General features: G+C 45.7%; 1 pseudogene across 2 annotated transcripts; it reads right to left on the bottom strand.

The window, feature by feature from the left end:
* Window positions 1-3,580: 3,580 nt before the first annotated feature.
* On the bottom strand, window positions 3,581-20,499 carry LOC117693865 (putative sperm motility kinase W pseudogene; annotated as a pseudogene). Of its 2 annotated transcripts, XR_013105580.1 has the most exons (8): window positions 18,888-20,499; window positions 14,533-15,685; window positions 12,924-13,917; window positions 10,863-11,057; window positions 4,798-5,497; window positions 4,457-4,602; window positions 4,281-4,364; window positions 3,581-4,113 (listed from the first exon to the last, which is right to left on the bottom strand). The product of XR_013105580.1 is annotated as a putative sperm motility kinase W pseudogene, transcript variant X2 (transcript). The 2 variants fall into 2 exon arrangements; XR_013105579.1 differs by having other exon boundaries at window positions 3,587-4,113; window positions 4,457-5,497.
* Between the last annotated feature and the right edge of the window lie 265 nt (window positions 20,500-20,764).

The following is a 20,764-nucleotide window of genomic DNA, read 5'->3' on the forward strand; positions in this document are numbered from 1 at the left end:
CCTAGGAGGATGTGGAAAGCCTTTCCATCTCTCTTCTTCCAAAGTGGAGAGTATCTTTATTGAGGTTTAACTGTCGTCCTGAGGGAGAAGCCTACAGTGGAACTCATGATGGGGCACCTGTCTCATCAGAGGTGACAGATCCTCACCAGGTTGTTCTTTGGAGGCAGAAGCCAATTAGACAAAGCCCACATTCCCATCATTCCTTGAGGTATTCCTCCCTCCTCCTATAGGCACAGCAGACCTAGGACACCACCAGCATCAACTGTCCTATGGATCCTTATGAGGTACAGATTTCTTCAGGGCCTGATGTCAGCCTCTATCCCAATGAAGGCTGAGCTTTCAAGACCCTTGCATGGGATGGGGAGAACAGCAGTTCTAGACATGTGAGGAGGGCCTATCTAATCAGAATTTTAGTTTCACTAAGGAATACCAAGCTGCCAACATCAATTTCATAATCACAGGATACATGTCCTTGAAGCTGACTGTATCTTCACCCTGTCCTTTCTTTCTTCAATCCTCTGAGGTCACCATGAATGTCCTAGTTTTGTGTTTGGGTATGGCCTCCCATAGAGCAGAAGTGATAGCTGTGCCATTCATTCAGCCAGGGCTGTCCTCCCTCAGACAGTGGTATCACATTCTCAGAGGCATGGAGCTGTGCACTGAGCATTGGACTCTGAAAGGTCTCTCTCACAGTTGTGGTTGGAGGAACAGTGCACCCATGACAACATTTGCCTGGTGTGTCCCCTGCATGCCTTGACTGCATCTCACTTAGATGCCACCACCTGTGTAGGCCCTTAAAGAAGTTTCAGTATTTGGTGTATTTTGTTTCCATTATTTAAAAAAAAAAGGAGACAGGCACGTGTTCAGTCTCCTGTTTCAGATTTGTGGAAAGATTTAAGGAAAGGGACAGAGCACTTCTAAACCTTCAGGTCACCTTCACATTCTTTCCCAAGGGCATTATCTGTAACCTTTTCCAGTGCAGGAGATGTATCATGGGCCAGGTCAACTGCTGCCTCTTGTCTGCTCAACTAGGGAGGCCATTAGACTGGGGCCTGGGCACAGAATATGAAGACATTAAGATTTAACTCTGGAAAGATTCCAAACATGGCTGATCCCTACCAACCTCCCTCATCCAGGGCTTTTGTGTCTCTATGCTGTTCATCTTAGGAGAGATTGCTTGAGGACCATCACACTGCTGTGTAGAATGTCTGAAATATATTCCTCCTGCCCATGTAAAACTTTGTTCCCTCAGGTAACAAGGAGCTTACCTCTTTTCTGCTGCCATCCCTGTTCCATGGTGGCTGCAAATGGTCACTAGACTCTTTATATTTGGTAGCTGAACAGTTAGAAATGCAATGAGGAAACCCTGTGGTGGAGCTGCACATCTTTCATTCCATCACTTGGGAGGCAGAGGCAGGTGGACTTCTGAGTTCATTACTGGCCTCATCTTATGGAGGGAGTTCTGGGATACCTGGGCTACACACAGAAACCTTGTCTTGAGACCACCCAGCCACATGTTGAGAGAAATGTCATGTGGAGATATCAGTCATAGTGGAGGAGGAGTGAGGAAACAGTCACCTCAAACACTTTTAATTCCATTTCCAGGATGATAAGGATGCTGAACCCTTGTCAAAGTACCTGCATTTGGGTCTCTTCCTTTGAGGGCAATCTCTTCAGTTCACTACCCCAAGTATTAATTAGATGACTTGGTTTTTGTTATGTGGCTTTCTTTTGGACAGTAGAGTCAGTCACCAGACGGAAAACATGTTAAGGTTGAAGTCTGTTAACAAAAACCTTAGGTATTCTCGTGATTGAGAAGAGTACCAATTTAGGCCAAGGTCTACCAGTCTTAGAATTCGTGAGGACAACATACCAGTAAATGGACCATGTCACTTAGGGAAAACATCTCACCTCCCCCATGCACCTCTTATACCTCAGATAGGGACAACAAGAAGCAACTCTCCCTAGATCCCAGCACACCCCATAATATGTATAAGGTTCCTATCCACAAGGAAAAAATGTGCATGAGTTATTTCACCAAGAATTATCTGAGAGCAGCTGTGTTATTGAGCTGTAATACTGTTGGGAACAGTTTTCTCTTTGGAAGTTTTTCTTGCTGGATCTGGGCCCTGACCAGCAGTCTGGGTTTGAGGTTTCCCCAGAGCTGCTTGGCTTGCCACTGAGGATGCCACTGGCTATTAATTGCACAACACATTCTGCCACTCTGGCTCTGACTCTGGTCCTTGGGATCCAGTGTAGTGTGTAAAATATTCACTATAAAAGGACTGTTGAGTCAGTGTCAAATCTCCTGAGCCCATGTCACCTTTAATCTACCTTCCTTTGTGGTGGGGCCCAAGTGTGTACTCTTGAGAAGGTCTCAAATAAATGTTAAATGCCTCTCACTGTGTGAGCAGCAGGGCAGGGTAGAGTCTTAGCGTGACTTTGAGGTCCTTGCTAAGCCCTTTGCTGCTCTTCAACAGCACAGAGAAACTGACTGACCAAGAAATAGCCAGCAGGAAGTATTCCACGCACCTCCTAAGTCCCCTTCACCCTCAAAAGATACATGTGAGGCAGTGTTAGGGTAGTTACCACAACGAGGCTTTATTCTCGTACCAGGTAAAGCAGAAGACCCCGAGCCTGGATGAGGCACTGCTTATATACACCCTAGAGTGGCGTGTTCACTTCTGATTGGCTGTTCACTCATCACCCCTTATTACGCCCCGGGATTGGCAGTGGCTTGGCACGCTTTCGCCTCTTTGCACCTGTGCAGTTAGTTGTTTACTTGTGGGAGCAGGATGCCAGCTCCATCTTGTAATGGCGGATGCTATCACCACTAACTGTGGCTCCTTACAAGGAAGAGCTGAGGGAGAGGACCAGTTTAGATGACTCCCAGAGTATCATCCTTGGTAATACTTTGGACTGACAGGTATAATTTGACTTCTAATTGCAGGAACTCGGATGTTGAATTATTTCCCCGATACAATATGGGAATAGTCAGAACTGGCTCTAGGGATCTGATGTTCTCCTGTCCCTAGTCTAGCTCTTAGGTAAGAGGAGGATAGATTCTTGTATACCCTTCCTATAATGTAAAGAAAGCCCATGTGATGTTGGCAGCCAAGAGTAGTGTTTCATACAGCTTGTGACTTGCAAGAGAGAAGCAGCTGGAAACAAAGGTAGCAATGGAGGGCTCAGGCAGGCCCTGCCATGGATCTGCTTCAGTCAGAGCAAGAAATCACATTTATCCAGCTGTCACAGCCACATAGCTCATGCTACCTGTCACATGATCTCAGTGTGTGTCCTACACTTCCTCTGATTCTCAGCCCTCCCTTACTCTCTAACGTGCTGTACCTTCAAGTTAATTCTTCTATGCCAGCCCTGTGCCTATGCTTTATGTATTGGCAAACTATCCATCCTGTCTTTGATCTGTCAGAGTACAAGATATCAGGTACGGTACCTTCATAGGGCAAGCATTGACTCCTCTGTCCCTGGTGACATTCCTGACCTGAATTCTCCATACAGAGTCAGGCCTGCTCTTCCAGGTGGGCAAGCTGACAATTACAGTGAAAAGGGTCAATGACCACAAAGTACAGAACAGCACTTTTAATGTCAACTGTTAGTAAAGTTTAGTTCCATCCCCTTGAAGGGATATAAATCTTTCTTAGCCTATGTATCTCATGGGATACCATCATGCACATGACACGCTCAATGTTAAGACTTACAAAGTTCTACCAAATGAGGTATGAGAGGACAACTGTGGACACCTGGGCACAAGATGCCCAAACCCAGAGTCCACAGAGACACAAGTCTCACATTCATAGTTCTAGTTGCAACAGCATCAGCAACAGGCTTCTTCTGTGGAGTGGGGCCTTCTTCCTCTCCTAGGATGCAGAGGTAACCTCTGACCTGAGTCTGTCAGGCTCTCTGTATCCTGGAATGCCTCATGAAACTCTGGTCTTTGCACTTTTCTCCATCTATGCACGCTGGGATGCATAGATGTTTTCCATGCATTTCCTAAAGATGTGGCTGATCCTTACAGTGGCCAGGCTTCTTGGCTGGAGTCCATCTTCTAAGCCTGGGCTCATCATCTTGAACAATCTGTTCAGTGTCAAGAGGCTGAATATGGAGAAAAAATGAAGGAGCTTGTGTAAGTTGAGAGGAGAGTGGCTTTCTTGCAAAAGATGAGTTCCCAGCTCTCTCCCAGCAGTCTTTGTACCTAGCAGACATCCTAGCACTCCACCAATACATATGAAAACCCTCATGGCTATACTTGTCCCTCTAACCTGAATTCTGAGCTTTTTGTTGGAGCTCTCCTGTCAGAAGAATCAGAATCTCTCTGAGGTGTTAGCCAAGGAGACCTGCAAGAGCTGAAGGAGATGGAGACAGGGATTTGTGGGCTGTCTCTCCACTATGTCAGTCAGGCTATTTGGAAAGAGTTAACTTGTGCCACACTGCCTACCTAGAGGCATCCTAGAAACCCTGTGGAAAGTGTCAGGGTCCTAGCACTCAGAGGTTCTGGTGTTAGTTGCAGGCTCTTCTCCTGCACTGCCTGAACTGGTGAACAGCATGACATCTTCAGGCTTTGTTCTCCTTCCTACAATGGGACTAAGAATGGAAACATCCAGTCAGGGGTATTCTCATGAGAACTGCAAGGTCACTCAATGACTAAGGAGGAGATGTTAAAGAGCTTCAAGAATGGGGTAAGTGAGCACAGAGAATGTGAGGAGCCTGGGTACTCTGAGGGGAAAGAGACACAACTTGACCTTCAGGGATCATATACCCAGTTACAGAAAACATCACCTGTGTTGTCCATGTACAGAAGGCAAGCGAAGAGACCCACACATAGCTACTGCAGTGACCACACGGAAAGTTTTCCCCTGGAGACTCAACACCTCAGGGGATGGGATGCATATATAAACACATCCAGGAGTGAGGGTGACAGCCAAATGGTTCTTCCTGCATAGCTGAAAAAAATGTCCAAATGTTACTTCTGATGAGTGCCCACTCTACTGGGCATAGCCCCAAATTCATACAGCAGAAGATTTCATTTTAATATGTCTGTGTACTCTCCATTTCCCAGTCACATGGGAGCATTATGAAGACATAGTGAGACACTACAGATACGCCACTGTTCAGAGATGACCTCCCAGACCTCTACATTGCTAAACAAACTAGCAGGGTCCAAAAGCCACAAAAGACTTCAGTAGACTTCTTACCTCCTTTGTGCAAATGGGGTGTACAAGAACCATTTTGAACACTTACTTAAGAGTCAAGGGTCAAGATCATCTTGTTACATTTTGATAAAAGTTGCCTGGAAGCAGCTCAACTTGCCCAGCAGAGACTCATTGCTCCAATGACTGACAGAGTTCTACCCTCCATCATGATTGGCTTTTGAGGGCCCAGAGATGTCATTATCATCCATGGACATCCAATTTTCTGGAAAATGAATTCTCAGAGCTCACTGGAAGTTTTTTCATGATGATAAATGCTGAGATAAACTCTGGAGGGAACACAAGACATGGTGATATCAAAGGCAGGGCTCAAAATGGAGGCACAGAATGGTGTACCAAACAGTATCCATTCAGCATCCTAACTCATCCACCAAACCATAGATAGGAGCTTATAACACTGGAGTGTACCTTATATAAGCAAATACAGTCTAAGTTGAAAAGCTGTGAGAGTGTAGTGAAGTGCAAGCCAGCTAAGGATGTAGTTCTTATCCTGTGCTATCTTCCACAGTAGAGCAGAATATGGCTAAAGCCTGTCCCCTGATTCCAGACAGTAGGTACCTGTCCTCCCTCACTCTGCTCAGGTTCCTTGAACTCAGGAAAACCCTACAACTCACTCAGCTTCTATTTAGCCCTTCTGCCAACAGACCTCTCATTGTACCATCATCCAGCCTCTGTAATGTCCCAGATTGGTGGGTAAGATTGGTACTGCAAAGAAGAGAGCCAAGTAGCAGCAAGCACACATAAGAGAATAGAAGCTAACAGCCTAAAGGATGACACTTTAGCTACAAGCAAAGTATCATTCAGTACAGCTAGTGGTGGCAGCTGGTTGTTATGTTGTTAGAATGTGAAAGGTTATCAGGAGATTTGTCTTTCAGCCTTGGGTAAACCTGAAACCTGAAAATGGAATTCTTTGAACTCTGCACAACCAGGCCTGAGCCTTACCATTTGAAAAGGACTGTTTAGGATCCTCTGTACCAAATGAGTTCTCTAAATTTTAAACACACTCTTGTGCATCACCCAGTTGAACATATTGCTGGGAATTTGATTGGATTTCACAGTTTACTATGTTTCTCTTGACCCACTTCTGTCTCATGTCTGTTAGTTTCCTTGACAATTAAGCTTTAAAGAAACTTTGCAAGTGGTCTTTTCAATGTTTTCTTGCAAGCTATTTTCAAATGGTTAACTAAACATCAGACAAGATGAGGAAGATGGTTTACCCAACAACCACCTGAGAAAAATGAGAGAGTCTTCCAGTTCAAAGCTGCAGGGTCACTGATAGAAACCAGAAGGGATCATCCCTAGGAAACATGGGCCAGATGCAAGTCACCAAATACTAGAAAGACAGAGAAAATCTTGGGGATGAGATAACTTGTCAGGGTTGAGCAGGACCTTGATGGCCTAATAGATCGGTACAACAGCATTGAAACTTTTCTGAATACATCTTGTCTGTAGAGTTTCAGAACAGGAACTTGATTCAAGGAAAATAATAAGAGCAGACGGCTTTTCAAGTGGCACACTCCACAGGAAGTGCTAATCACCAGCAGATGGAGTTCCCAAAAATGACTGGGAAACCTTAAAGAACACCATAGGATTCTGTGAAGCCAGAGAGCATGGTTGGCATGTGGCCGGAATGTGCAGGCAAAGGAGGCCCTTCTGAATCAGAGACCTCCCTGGCCTGTAGCACAATGGCTTCCTATGTTAAACTTGGAAGAGCCTGGGCTTTGCAGGCAGCAGAAAGAATCACACAGGTGATCCATGGCTGCATGTTAGGCCACACAAAATAGGCTACCTTCAGATTGAACATGCTCATCTCCCAGCATGATCAGTAATAAACCCAGCTCATATGTGTGGGAGAAAGAGACCATCTCTCCTTAAGATTTAAAAAGACACATCACTCCTCTCTGAGAGAGAGGTCCACTGGATCTTTAGAGGAATCTCAACATCTCTGCTTCATGTCCCTTGAGGATATAGTGCTCACCAAGGCCAGTTTGCAGTCATGCTCTCCCTCTGTGTGGGTCTGAATAGATAAAACTCTCTGAGATTGCTCAAGAGAGGATCTTTCACCTCTGCTTTCCCTCCAAGTCACAGTTCATCATCTGGACCTCAGACACCTGAGAGGTGGATTAAGTCCTCTGAGTAGTTTCCAGGCAAGATGTGATTAAGGTCAGGAAAGAATGGGGTGGGACTTTGCTGCTCTGTGCAATGGGTGGAATTGATGAACTAGATCACCTCAAAATGCCAAGGACATGATGGAGGAGCTGTGAAGACTTGTAAGGTGGAAGGATATCCTCAGATAACATTTTCTAGTCTACTTTACAAGAAAAGCATACAAAAGGAAGAAGATTCATGCATGGCTCAAAACTGAGCCTTCTCTGAGAGGACTGGCTGTGTACTGAAGTGAGGTCACTGTAGAGCTCTTAGGACACTGGACATGGCCAACATCTGCCCATGTTACACAACAGCACAGCCTTCTGTGACAGATCTAAATGTGCAGTGAAACCAGCTTACTCTAGAACTGTTAGGACACTGGACATGGCCACCACCTTCCCATGTTACACAAAGGGAGAGGTATAAGAGTTGGCTGACATCTAGACTGTGTGCCAAGGTGATGACTGTAAGAATGACTGAAATGGCTGTGTCTGAGGGGGACACTGTGTTACAAAAGAAGCCAGGAGGAAGGAGAGATCCTTGGTCTAGGACCCGTCAAGCAGGGCTTCAAATGTGCCTTTTTTCTGTGAGCCTCGATGGGTTTCTGTGTTGTCAGAGCTATCATACTCATGAGAGACCTTCCTGAGCCTGGTTTCCCATTTCTCAGAAGGACAAAGTATATCATTTATTTCTCTTACAGACAGACATGAGTACATTTACCAAAACACAGTAAATGCACTGTCCTTCCATATATCAACAATTTAGATGCCTTGGGTTGTGATTCCAGCAAGAGTATCTAACTCATACCAGGATGGTGTTAGATACAGGTGTACAGGGTACATCCCTCACAACAGCTGCAGCAGGAGTGGTAAGACTAGTCATAGGCAACCATGTTTCCAACCTCACTTGCTTTAGGGTGTGGTGTCATCAAAGCCTTTGCTCTAGGTGCAGTGACTTAAGAGTGTTTGGGAGTTTCCTTTTACACAGTATAGATATTTCCCAATTTTGCCCCCTGAGAACAGAACCTGAGGACATCAGGTATGCATGGTTTGAGCTGTAGGAGTCACGTCAACTTTGAGACCTTTCCTCTCATGCATGTTTAATATCCCAGTGTCTTAGCATCAAAAGCTACATTATCACAGTGATCATCTAAAAGATGAGGTCCACAGTGAACTTTAGTTCTGTCTTTAATATGAGATGAAAGAAACACTAAATTAAGGGTACTCTGTATCTTGGTCTGTGGATTTGTGGTGACCCTCTGAGTGCAACATGTCAAGAGTCATGCTAAGTGCAAAAACTTGATGTATCTTTTGTGGTGTAGGACTGTGAAGATTTTTTAGTAATCCTAATATTGGCTTGTCCATCCTAAAGTGTTACAGACATACTGTCATAGTCACAGAAAGTTCTGGAAAACTAAAAGTAGGCAGAAAGAACAGGGGAACATGAAATAGGATGCTAAGATTCAACAAGTCTTAACTTAGAGTACTTAGCTAAGTGGTTGATTACACACACACACACACACACACACACACACACACACACACAAAACGAAAACAAAACAACCAAAAAACCAGAAAACCAGAACTACAACCAAGGCAAGTCTGTGGGACAGATAAGATCTGGTTGTCCTGATTGGCACCCAAGGAAAGAGAACAGCACCTATTCGTTCAAAGGCTATGTCTCCCACTTCCCAGAATGATCAGATACTTCTCCTGCATGTACGAGCACTGCCTCAGATCCTTGAGGTTTTCCTAAAATATCCAATGGTGTTTGATCCCTAGGTATTTCACCAAGTTATCCTCTGACCTCTACTGGCTACCCAGAAAATATGAATGACAGCTTCCCACACATACACAATTACAGGGAGAGAGAGAGACAGAGACTAAGAGGTAAAAAAGCAAAGAGAAAGAGAACAGTAGGGTGCCAGTTAGTTACAGATGCAGAGACATAGACAAGCAGGAGTAAGAGATATAGAAATAGAGAATCAGAAAACAGGAGAGAATAGAGGAGAAGAGATACCAAATTGGTATGTAAGTGAGTAAATATGTAAAACAATTTAAAATATTTGCAAGGTTACATGCTCTCAGAACCATACCAACTGTGAAAATTAGGCAAGATCTGTAAGCCTCATACATACCTACTAGCACGAAATTGGACCTACTCAAAGAAGTGCAGGCTAGCAGAAGGAAAATGAAAGGCTGATCATTGGCTAACATCTCTTGGAGGGAGGGGTTCCACACCTGGAAAAGGATCTTGCAGAGGAAACAGAAAAAGGGATCAACCTGAAGGCAAAGAAGTCTGCTGTGAAATAGTAATCTATGTCTGGAAAGCATCAGTTGAGGACACAGCAGAGACATCCCAGGATGAGCTGATGGCTAAGTGAAAACAGTGTCAGGTATAATGTGAGGAGAATCTGAGAGGTCAGGCAGGACACACTACAAGATGTCAGCTTTGAGGCTAGGTAAAATGAGAAGCTGAAGCCTCTAGTCATGAGTCTGAGAATTTTCAGTGCTGGGAGATGTGGTGGCCACTGGGAGCAATTCATGTTCTTTCATTTGAACCCTCAAGCTGTGCAGGAGCAGTGACCTGGAGGAGAGTCTTCACAGAAGAATCCTCTAAATAAAGTTTTCCCTGAGCACGTCTGTAGAGGACTGATTTGATTACCTTAAATGACATGGGAAGCCACAACAGCTTGGGCAGTGCCATTCCCTAGACTTGTGTCCCAGACTGGATAAGAACAGAGAGCTCTCGAGGAGCACAAAAAAGAAAGCTTACATGCAAGCATTTGTTTCCCTCTGTTCTTGACTGTGGATATGACATGGGTAGCTGCTTTGCCCATGTGCCTTGGCTTCACTGTGGGGATGCAGTATATCCTGGAAGTGTCAAGTCACTGTGATGAAAATGAAACTAAAAAGGTTTTGTTTCAGATAATCACACTGACTGTAAAATAACCCAGGTGCAACAATGGAACATATCTGATGGTTCCCTTAGTCAGTCAAAATTTTCAAACTGGGCTCCCTCCCAACTCACATCAGTGGGACCACGGGCACAGTGCCTCACTTCCTCTGAATGTCTGATCTCCAGTCATAATGTAATAACTGCCTTCAGAGAGTTCTGTCCAGGGTCAGAGAGACCTGTCTCAGTGCATGCCATGTGTCAGATGACAGTAAAGAGGAGTTTCAGAGACCCTGCACATCCCTCCACTAAGGACCTTCCAGGAAGCTCATATTAAGAGGAAGCCTGTGATACTGTCCTTGCTTCCCTGGTGCCACCATTCCACTGAGAGAAAATCAGTGAACAGCATCCTTGCTGAAGCATGGGTGAAGAGCTAGGGAAGAGGGCACTCTGTAACAACTGGATACACAGATTCCTCACATTTAAGGAATAACCAGTGACAGGAACTGCCAGCACCTCTGCACGTGGCCCCTTCCCAAGCCCCAACTTGCAGAGGAATTCTAGGTCTAGGCATTTAAATGAATGACTTACATCACCCTTAATGGTGACAAACAGACACTGGAGACGTCTATGCTGTTTTTACCAGTCCTCCATACTACATTTGCTTGTGATGATGCTGATGAGGTCACATGACTTATTGTTGGTGTCATCCTATTTGGCAGAAACGAGGCCCTTGGCCTTCCAGCTGACCATATTCAGCAGCCTGTTATGGGAAAGCACCAAGACCTGCAAGAGAGAAGTAAGAGAATGGAATACCATGCATGAGGACAGAGTCCCCAGAACCTTGGTCATGATCCAGCCCATAGCTTCCTGATGTCCTGACACTGAACTGAAAATCTAGAGAAGAAAATGTGTGAACGGACCAGAGGATGAGCTCCTCACAAAGAGAGTCACAGGGGTTAAGTGCACAGAAGGAGAGGACAGCAGAGAGAGTGCACAGATGATAGAAAATTACAGGATATTCCCATGTTCCTAGAGAAGCATGCCAACACTATAGAAATGCCATTCAGAAAAGACTTAGCAACTGAAGATGGAAGTACAATAAACTGTCTTTCCAAGCTGATGACTGATCACAAAGTCTAGGATGCTGAGAAAAACAGAGCTGACTGTTCCCAGGGGCCCCATCTTGGGCTTTCTCTGGGCATTACAGAAATCTAGCTACTCAATGCACTGTGTTACTCGGGTTCCTCTTTGACCACAGTGAATACTTATTGAAAAGTAGGTGGAACCCAGAGGTCAAACAGTGTGGGAGAACTTTCCTGAAGTGGCAGGGAGGTCTGCTAACTGAGCAGTGAGTGTCAGCCTGTTCAAGGTAATCATTCGTACCTCAAGATGTTCAAAGAATGAAGAGGGATAAGCCCTGGAAGAAGATCCTGAAGAGTCCTTGCATGGCACATGCCACCCAGGGATCCCTCAGTCCCTATCAGCACTTAAGGGCTCTATCCATCTTAGAGCTACTACTAATTTGGGGCTGTGACTGAAGGAACATTGGGTAGTGAGTTGAAATCAAGCACATAGTGAGAAAGCAACATGAGACCTCTACATCTTTCTCACAGGGTTTTTTTTTCAAGTGTACACCCTGTCGTCTCTGAGACAGAATGCTCCATGTTGGATGTTGGAAGCTTATATTTTCACATATTGAACTAGATTTTTGGATCAGCAGCAGCATTAGCTACAACTACAGTTCAAAATGAGAGAATTCAAGAGGTTGTGCCTTTAGTGAAATATCAGGTTCTGACTTTCTTTTCAGAATGTCCTCAGCAGCCACAAACAGGGAAGGACTTGGTGCACAGCTTCTGGATTTGCCTGCAACCTGTGTTGCTCCTGTCAGGAAAGCCTCGGGATTGTTTACTGCTTACTGAAATTCAGAATCATAGCCACAGACATCGGAAGAGAACAGTGATTGAAGGTCAGACCACAGAGGATTCAGGTAGCTCTTCCTACCTGGACCACTCAGTGTCTTATTTTCAAAGTTAAGAATAATCCTGGACAGTGACAGGGTATTCCCAAGAAGACTGAGTGGTAGCATGTAAGAGAGAGCAGGCTAAAGTGCTGAGGGAAAATTGAGGTCCAGGAACCCTCATAGTGACAGTTTTCATCTGCAACCATTTCCTGCTTAGAAACTCAACATGCATGTGTGAAGAATGGTGGAGCCCCATCCAGGAACATGGCCTCTTGTTTCTGGGATTCTAACATTATCCCCCTATCAAGACTGCCTCCTCATTTTCTAACATTCCCATCACCATCCTAAAAGGAGGGTACCTTTCCGCCTTTTGGTATGTTGTGACACCCAACACTCTTAGGGATTGAGATCTGAGTGGAGAACACTATTTTACCAAGAGATGAATTACAATAAATTTCTGTTATAGTGTCCATACAAATCAGACCCTCACAGGCACTTGTCAGGTCCTGTCATTCATGATGGCTGCCTGTCCCATGGTGGCTCTCATGGCCCTCTGTCTCATGCCTACTTTCTTCCCTGGCTCACCCCAGCAGAGCTGTCTTCTCAGGGAGTGTGTTTCCCAACAACCTGTACTAGGCTGGAAGCTCTCAGTTTCATTACCATTTTTACCTGTTTTAATGTGGACTTACCTCACCATCTTTATGTTCCTGAATGCCTGGATTCTGCCAGAGTGTCAGCTCCATGTACAGAGCTTGTCCATCACACCAATGATCCTGGGATCCCGCACCTAGTGAGGACTTTGCACATCACCACCCTTATAGAATGGCAACTGACTGAAGCACAGATGAAACCACTTCACTGAGACATTCTATAAGCTGGGGTGACATCTCAGAGCCAATCTTCACCCCAACTCCTTGTGGATAAGAATGAAGTCCAGCCTCTGAAGGGAACAATGGCCTCCATGGTGCTATAGGATTACTGGAGCAGGCACAGATGAGGAAGTGAGGAATAGACTGCATGGCAAGAACTGGGAATCCAGCTCTGTCAGACATCCCATAGGTAGAGCACAATCCTAAAAAAATTCAGTGCAGTGTTCTGGGGGCATCCACTGACAGATTTGTAGAGGCCCTCCTTTAGGCTTGTCAAGTCTCTAGATTGAGAGGCAATGCTGAGAGTTATTCAGAAAGAGGTTGTTATGTTTTGGTGACAGGGCTGTCACTAGGGAGACACCAACATACAATGAAAGTCTGAAGAGACGATCAAAGGTTGCACCATGTAGCTTCCAGGTACAGCTGGACCTCCCGTCATTTTTGCATGCAGCTTTTCACTGTCAAATTTCTCCTTTCCTTACTGTCACCTCAGTGACAATAGCACCTTGTAAGGCCAGGCTGGGTGTGTCTTATGGAGACAGAGAAATTATCAGATGAGGATATCACATGATACCCTTTTGAAGAGTAGAGTATCCTGGTTAGAGGATAGTCTACCAGGACAGGTGCTTCTGCAGGAGATGGTGACACTACAGACTCTTTGTGTTTGAGCATTGTAAGCTCAGTTATAGATGATCAGAGTTGCAAATGTCTGTAGTCTTCTCTTTCCTAAGACTTGGAGAGTCCTGGAACACTGGATGATCAGGGAGTTCTGGGCAGGTTAAGAAGTCTGCAGGGACTTAAGTGTTCAAGCTTCCTGAGAAGACAAAGACAGCAGGGAAGAGGAGGGCTCCTTAGCTTTCCTGTCTGCAGGAATTCTGGAACAGTAGCAGTTGCCCTGGAGTGACTTGCACTGATGTGGGTTACGTTTGAGTATAGGAGGAGGTGAGCCTTAGGGCTCCTTTTGGTGTTACAGGACACCAGAAAACCTGTCATCTTACTTATCATTACTTTGGGCTCTTTTGGGTTGGTAGTGTATTCTGCTCTCAGGAAGGATTTTGGTACTGGCAGATAGCATGTTTTACAGTGATTCAGGCCTTAAAGGTCCCCTGTCATACTGGGCAACCTTCAAGAGGTCAGGATACTTGCATGCTCTGAGCCTCCCCTCCCTTCTAAAATTCTCCTCTCAGGAGGATTCTAGCACTAGCAGACAGCATGTCTCTCACAGTGATTCAAGCTTGAGAGGTTCCCTTTCAAATTGCATGTCTTTTAAGTGATCAGGATATATACATTATTTGCTAGCACCCCACCTTCTTTCCTAAATGGAGAAGCCCATGCATGCTGTTTTTCTCATTTGAGCCCCGATGTCCAGGGAGACAAGTCTATTTTGTTCTATGTGCACCAATACAGAGTGAGTGTACCCAGTACTTACCATTTTCTGTCAGTAGATATACGCATCCACCACAGAAACCTTCTGGATTCCTGGGTGTTGGTGTTGACTCAGATCCAGGAGTCATACTCCGCTCTCAAAACTTGAAGGTCCATTCCTTCAAGGCCTGAGGTTTTTTGTTTTTGGCAGCATTACAAGGTGACTCAAGTCCTCCTGTGTTTAGTGTCCCAATACTGAGAGCAGCACACTGTTGGGGCAGGTTGGGTGTGTTCATATGGAGGTATGGGAATCATCACATCAGTGTCAAGGGCAGAATGGCCTGGTCAGAGGATAGTCTATTGGCTTCAGTGCATCTGCAGTAGATAAGGACAGCACAGCTGCCCAGGACATCCTGCAGCTGGGACAAATCTTCCAGAGGCTGTCCATTCTGCATGTCCTTACAGACATATGAGGAAAGAGAATTTCAGTTCCTCTCTTCAACTATATTCCTTGAGTTGTGGAACAAGATTCAATTCTGGGCATGGGAAGGAAATGTTTTCACCTTGATAGGAGATAGGAATGACAGAAGGAAGAGAAACAAGGACCAGCTCATGAGTTCTATGAATATGCATGTTACTTGTTCTTGGGGTACAGGGATTGAAGCTATCGGCTGAGGTCTTCTTGCCTGTTTATCTGATGGTTTGGGCGACTACCAAAGAGGCACTGTTCTTTTGCATGGAATCTCTGTGGAGAATTCTGTACCACGGTGTATACACCTCATTAGTGGATTGGTTGCTGTTTTACTGGTTGTGTATACAGAACAAATGTGTGAGAATTCAATCTCTCCCTCATCTACAGATGCTGGTGTCCATTCTGGGCAGATGCTCCACACTGATACAGCAACCACAGAGCTCAGGCCTTGGTGTCCTTCTGAACTGCAGGGAGACTTTGAGGTTGCTCAGCATTGACCATTATCCCTCAGCATGTACCAGATCATCACGTTGGATTCCCTCTGGACACTGACAGCCTCACCTCTTTTCTGCATACCTTGTTCAGGTAGGAGAATTTTACTTTGTGTTTCTATTCAGTGCTGTTATCTTGAGATGTTACCTTCAGCAACAAGGAACCACTGCGCTCATAGTCAGGGATCCATGTCCTTCCCAGCTTCACAGGCACAAGCTTCTGTAGCACAGCACCCTCATCTGTAGAGGAGAAGCTGAAAAACAGAAAGGCATTAGATGCAATGCGAACTTAAGCCCAGGTGCCATGGCAATGGCAGGGTCACCTTCTCTGAGAACCTCTTACTGAATGAAAGACCTAAACTGGGTAGATGACAACTAGGATAAGAAGCAAAGTGCTCAGGAGGGAAGGCCACTGGAGCAAGTGTGGAGATGGGAGAAGCTATGCACCATTTTCCTTTTAGTGAATGACTAAAAAGTGCACTTGAGACATGCCGTGGGCATTAAGAATCACCAAGGCACGGCCTGGAGAGATGGCTCAGTGGTTAAGAGCACTGACTGCTCTTTCAGAGGTCCTGAGTTCAACTCCCAGCAACCACATAGTGGCTCACAACCATCTGTAATGGGATCTGACACCCTCTTCGGGTGTGTCTGAAGACAGTGACAGTGTACTCATATACATAAAGTAAATAAATAAACCTTTAAAAAATCTTGTTGAGGCCATAGACTATTGGACTTTATCATGTTGCAGGTCAGGAAGCTAATGGAACACCATGTCCTTTAGTTTGGTGAGAGTAAAGAGCTCACATGTGCCATTGGGCTTTGTCTCACGATGACTCTGGCATAGGGAAAGTCCAGAACCTCTATTCACTGTGTGAACTGTGGTTCCAGAGTGACTCAAGTAATCATCCTCTGTGTATGAAGACAGTAGCATTGAATCCCAGATACTTAATATATGTGGATAAACTGATGGGGCGGTGAGCTGCTGAGAGACCTTATAGATGCATGAGTGAAAATATGACAGGAGAGAAAGTCATGTCATCTACTGTTCCTGGAGTACACCCTCAAGTATCTGGCTCCCCTTCCCAGGTTGGATACTTTTTTGACACTTTGGTCAAGCTGAAGTCATTCGGGATGAAAATATCCTGTTGAGAATATGTCCTTATCGGATTTACAGTGAGTCTATAGGACATTTTCATTATTAGTGCCTGACTGTGTCTGTTTAGGCCAGTCTGGGTGGTAGCACAGCTGGGAGTAAGGAACATGCCAAGGAAATCCTGGTGGAGAAGCCATTAAAGAGCACCCTTCATGGCCTCTATTGTTATTTGTGCCTCTAAATTCCTTAAGTTACTATTTTTGACTTGCCTCAGGGACAGTTATGCACATGTTTTTCAAGCTAGAACACACATTTGTACACAAACAAGCAGGACCTACTGCTCTCTGTGTTCATGGCAATCATGAAGAGGGAATGGCCTTGATGGACCCCCGTTGTGATGTCAGAAGGCACCATCATGTCCAGGGATTCAGGCTGGCAGCATGTCACATGGCTTCCCCTATGACCTTCTGTGCCTTCTATTCTTCCCTCCCAGGCTCTGAACTGCTGTAGCCCTCACAGAAGTGTCTCTTGTGATTCCCTGAACTACCATGCATTCTCTCTGGTAACTTCCCATGATAGGTGTTTTCATGTAGACCTACACCACCATTTTTGTCTTCCTGATTTTCCTGGACTCTGCCAGCATGTCTGTTGCTTGGAAACAGGTCCATCTTCAGGCCTAAAGATCCCTGGATCGAGCACATAGTGAAGGCTTGGCACACAGCACACGGTTAGTGAATGTCTTCTGACTGGGTAACTGATCACAGCCTGACACAGAGTCAGCCTAGAACATGGGATTGAATCTCAGATCTTGATTTCACACTGGATGACTGGTTCCACTTAAATAAGAATGAAGTGGGGCCTATGAGAGAAGACTTAGCTCTAGCAATGAACTGGAACACAGATGGTAGACGGAGCACATGGACAGGCCCAGCCCAGAAAGCACAGAGCAAGCTAGATGCCTAGGACACTGAGCCCTACCATGCCAAACAGCCCACATTCTGGGAACAAAATTCCAAGGAAATTAAGTGACAGGTCACAAGGCTACCCTCTGGAAAATCAGAAGACACCTTCCTCCAGGCTCTTCAGAAATGGAAGACTGAGGCTCAGAAATGTGGTGAATGCTTAGGAACCATTCTTGTTTCTCAGGCATGGAAGCCTTTGAGGTTCACTCACAAGTTTGGCAGGTTTCTTGGGCTCAGTGAAACAGATGTGTTGTGTGCCTGCTCCCACACTTCCCACAGGAAATCAGGACACCTAGGCTGAGTGATCTCCGCGATGGAAGAAGCACTATGTGTCTCTCTGTGTTCTCTAAACCTCAGTGTGTGGTCCTTCAGCCCAGCACACAGACTCACCACACTGTCCCAGTAGACAGAAGCCTGGACTTTCTTAAACTGCAGCACTTTAAGAATGTGGTGCTGGATCACATTCTGGAGGCAACTAGATCTCCCACACCTGAAGCCCACTTTCTATGTCCCCCAAGCCTCCTTCTGTCAGCTGCATACAATGTAACAAGCCTCCCAGGGTGGTCTCTCAGGAAGATAGCTAGTTGAGAGGCTGGTTGAGTTTTAATTTAGAGTGATACCTAAGGGAGCTTGGTTAGTATGAGAGGCCATGAAGGCACATCCTATGTATGCACAAGGGTGGGATGCTGACATGGTGTCACTCAGCATGTTCTGTGCCTGCACAGGAGCTGCCCAAGACAACACATGGGCTGAATGCATAGGTAAAGTGTGAAGAACAGAGCTGTGGAAGGACACTTCCCATCTCTGCTCCTTCCTTGCTTTTATGGGTGCTGTATGCCCAGGCTATGAATGCTACTATGGAGATTCTGGTAGAATACTGCGAACCATATCCTCACTAAAGGGCTTGCAGGATACACAGGAACTGAGTATCCAGCTCAGCTTCCCCAGGAAGCCATCCAAGCATCAATGTCAGACTTCACAGGGCTCAGCACACTCTGCCTGTCCAATAGAATTGTAGCGAGGCATTGAAATGGTTCCTTTGCGCTTTGATCATGGTCATTCTGCCAGACACTAGGTCCCCAAGCAGAGTCTCGATCTGAATACATTTCTCATAAACAACAGCTCCACAAGCCCCCTTTCACCCAGGCTGTACCCACAGTCTCTTGCTAATTACTGCTAGTTGGGTTGTATCAGATACCACCTAGGCATTCTCCAACAGGATTTCTTCCTGAGGTGGTAAGCCAAGGATCAGGGTTTAATCCAGCTGGAATAGAAATACATCTGACGATCCCAAGAGACCCCAGAAACGTACACTTCTCTGATTTTTCCAGCAGGGAGACATGAATAAAGACATAGAAAGTAAATTACAAAGCAGAGATGCCTCCTCCCATACCTGCTTACCCTTTACTGTGTTCTGCCTCCTGCCTCTCTCAGGGGAGCCACTTTTTTGGAGGATGTTTTCGGGGTCTTTGTCTTTTGAGCACAGGGGAAGCAACAGAGTCTTGATAGGCCTGCTCTGATTTTCCTGGTGAGTCTCTTGAAGCACCCAGGCTTCTTAGGAGGAGATGTTTGTATATGAGAGTGTTGCTCAGGTGGCACAGGCAATTCCTCCTCCAGTATGTTGTTGCAGACACTGGGGGCCGCCACAGATCCGTTATGGAGGGCACAGGTGGAAGTGCTGCTGGTCTTTTTCTCTGGACAATGTAGAGCAACTGGAAGCATGGAGACACTTGTGGCCACGTCCTGTCCCGATGGTGTCAGGGCAACAGGCCCATGCATTTCTGAGGGCTGTATGTGGAGGAGACTAAAGTTGGACTCACTGGTCCTTTTCTTCAAGGGAAGACCAGAGATAGAGGGATCAGCTGGTGAAGGGGGTGGTGTAGGGCACCGATCCATAGTCTCAACTGAAGTTGTAAATGCATGCTCTTGCCCCTTGTCTGCCTGTGCTTTTAGAATCAAATACGCCCCCATGGATTCATTGTACTTTCTCTTGTCCAGGGATTCTATAATCTCATTGGCATCAAATCCCATGCCACAGAGCCTGTCTATGATGTTATAATCTGGATCGGTCTCAGTCGGGATGTCTACCTCACACTTCACCACCCAGGGATGGTTTTCAATTCTCTCAGTGGACGGCCTCATCTCTGGGGCAACTGTGAGCAATTGGTGGATTAAGTTTTCCAGCTGCCCAGAGACGTGAGATGGAATGTCATAGGTCCCTGTTGTGATGTTTTCGTCCATCTCCTTCATGGTGTTTCCTCTGAAGGGGTAGTGCCCAATGTTAATGAAAAATAGTACCACGCCCAAGCTCCACACATCAGCCTTTTTCCCATCAAATGGCACCCTTAGTACAATCTCCGGTGCGAAACAGCTTTTGGTCCCACACTGCCGTTTCAGTAATGTGCCAGATCTGCACGTGACGGCCAGACCAAAGTCTATCAGCTTTACATTACCGTCCTCATCCCTTAGTATATTCTGCGGCTTGATGTCATGATGCACAAGATCCAGGCTGTGGCAGTACTTTACAGCTGACACTACCTGCCCGAATATTTTCTTTGCCTCCTCCTCCTGCATCGGGCCATCCTCCTTTATGATTTCATACAAGCTTCCTCCTGGAATATATTCGGTGATAAGGTTAACGTGCCTTGATGTTACCAGTACCTGGTAGAGGCAGATAATGTTGGGATGGTGCAGTGTCTCCAATGCTGATATTTCGGCATGTATCCCCCTGATGTTCTTCTTGCAAATCTCTACCGTTTTTATGGCAACCAGCGCCTCGGTTTTCAGGTGCGAGGCCAGTTTCACAGTGCCAAAGGAACCTTGGCCAAGAGTAAAAAGCACTCTGTAATGACTTTCCATATTCTTCTTTTTGGAGTTGCTGGCCACGAGGGTAAGTGTTCTCTGTGCTCTGGTGCACACAGGATGTGAGGTCCAACAACCCAAAAATTGACAAACTAGATATGTATTGGAGGAGTCCCTCCCACAGGTCACCAATATCAGCTCCCTGCTCTGTATGGACAAATACAACAGTCCAGTCCACAGTCTTATGCAGAGGGCCCTCATTCTTCCATCACAGTAGCTCTTTGTGAGGTCAGAGCACAAAATGCTCAGAGCAGTGAAGGTTATTTAGCAATTACAGGCAGCAGAGTATCTCAGTGGCCTTTGTAGCTGGATGTTGATTATGTCAAACCATCCATCTGGCCTTTTAAGGAAGAGGTTCATTTTGGACAAGTGTTCTGCAGAGAGCGGCCAAGTCATCACAAAATGTAACTGGGAGC

Source organism: Arvicanthis niloticus, chromosome 21, assembly GCF_011762505.2.
Source record: "Arvicanthis niloticus isolate mArvNil1 chromosome 21, mArvNil1.pat.X, whole genome shotgun sequence".
NCBI classification, from domain to species: Eukaryota; Metazoa; Chordata; class Mammalia; order Rodentia; family Muridae; genus Arvicanthis; species Arvicanthis niloticus.